The sequence below is a fragment of the Triticum dicoccoides genome, unplaced genomic scaffold (genome assembly GCF_002162155.2).
Source record: "Triticum dicoccoides isolate Atlit2015 ecotype Zavitan unplaced genomic scaffold, WEW_v2.0 scaffold160345, whole genome shotgun sequence".
Taxonomy (NCBI): domain Eukaryota; kingdom Viridiplantae; phylum Streptophyta; class Magnoliopsida; order Poales; family Poaceae; genus Triticum; species Triticum dicoccoides.
The window spans coordinates 1-1721 of record NW_021214677.1 but is presented as its reverse complement, the minus strand read 5'-3'; the positions used below and the strand labels follow the sequence as shown (position 1 = coordinate 1721).

General features: G+C 39.2%; 1 long non-coding RNA gene across 2 annotated transcripts; it reads right to left on the bottom strand.

Moving 5' to 3' along the window:
- Positions 1-670: 670 nt before the first annotated feature.
- On the bottom strand, positions 671-1721 carry LOC119344236. 2 transcript variants are annotated; one of them, XR_005166515.1, is made up of 3 exons: positions 1654-1721; positions 1245-1383; positions 671-753 (listed from the first exon to the last, which is right to left on the bottom strand). It is a non-coding gene; the product is annotated as an uncharacterized LOC119344236 (long non-coding RNA). The 2 variants fall into 2 exon arrangements; XR_005166514.1 differs by lacking the exon at positions 671-753 and adding an exon at positions 770-877.

Genomic DNA, 1721 nt, shown 5'->3' with positions numbered 1-1721 from the left:
CAGAAAGAACTGGCTGAGCAACCGAGTCCATGACTGACCCCAGTGTGATCCAACTTAGCGTCAGGCTTCATCATAGTGAGTCGGCTCATGGCCTGGCCCGAGTATGTGTACCTTCTTGCGCAGCATTACATGTGCAAGTACAAAACTGCAATACAAATTAAACCTCCAGATTAATGATTAAACCATAAAGAATCTTATATGAGAAAACACAAGATATTGTATCCCAAAATCCGAGAGTGATGATTATACTAAGAGCTCCAAGTGGAGTGAACGTAAACTTGTCCATATTACTGGAAATTATATAATCGTTTTGATTAACTCAAACCATAAACTAACTACCAATCTAGTCTATCATGTAGTTGTCGAGTGATAAATTCCTACTCCATCATGATAAGTAATTGAGCAGGACAAACAAAGCAGAGGACATTAGAGGCAATGTAAACTGACCAATAGATTATTGACATGAATCAAGGCAAAATGCTTAACCATGAATAAGATTAAGTGAGTGGGATAGCGTGAAAAATTGGATGCACTCTTATATATGCTATATTGAAACCTGACCATATTAATGAAATCTTTTTGATTTATTCAAACTGCAAGCTAACTATTGGATTTCTTGGATCAAACAGATGTAGCAACTTACATAGTCACATGAGCAAAGTTTTGATGGAACCTCAACAGTAGACACACTATTGTTTACAAACGCTGCAGCTCAGTCAGCGAGTGAGTGAGCAGAGGGAGATGAGATGCTACCTGCAGGGAGCAATTGTCGGCAATGGTGAGGTGGACGGCTGCAAAGTTGTCGGCATCTTTGATGGAACCGGATTCAGTAAGAAATAGAACAAGGAAATTGCCCATGCCCCTTGATGGATTAATGCTGTAATTTATCCAAAATGATGGTCATTTCTTATTTATTCAAACAGTAGGAGTAGTTGCTGATGGGCATGGCCTGTTTTATTTTCTTGATGAATGAAACAATCCTTGCATGTACAACAACAAAGTTTTGAAATTTGAAGAAATTTAATAAATGCTGGAGGCACACGAATACATGTCTCTTGATTTGGAAGACAAAGCAAACGAATAGCATCTCTCAGTATGAGCGTGCATGCCTCCTACAGAGCCATTTTCTAGTTTCTAAGCATTCAACAATCATGAATTCATCCCATCTCTGAGTCTCAGACCAGAAAACAACAAAGATTAAGAAAGACAAGAGTAGCCAAAGGAAAAGGACATCAGGGACTCACCTAAGTGGTAGGTAACCCAGGAGGCAGTCATGGGAGCCCACCACCAGGGTTACGGGGCGACAAACTAGCCATCTTGTCGGCACTGGAAGAAAGGCAGCACACCACCGTCGTTGGAAACCCACCCTTCAGCTATGATCTCCTATAATATTAAAAGAACCGAGTCACATATGTGCATATGTGCATTCTACTCATACGCCATCATAGATCAAATTATTATCATATCAGTTCGACAATTCAATCTGCAATCATGTTGCTAACTTCTATTGTTTTGCTACTTATATTCATAAAAAAAGCCACCCCTACTTACATATCTTTCAGTACTATAAAAAAGAAATGTATATGACATTTATTCATTTCAAGTGGGCACACAGAGCATGAGATGGAGCACAGGAGAGTAATAGTGGCATACCTATGTTTATCTTTCTAGTGTGCTTTCATATTTGTGTCAACGATGAATCAATGACGTATCACAAACCA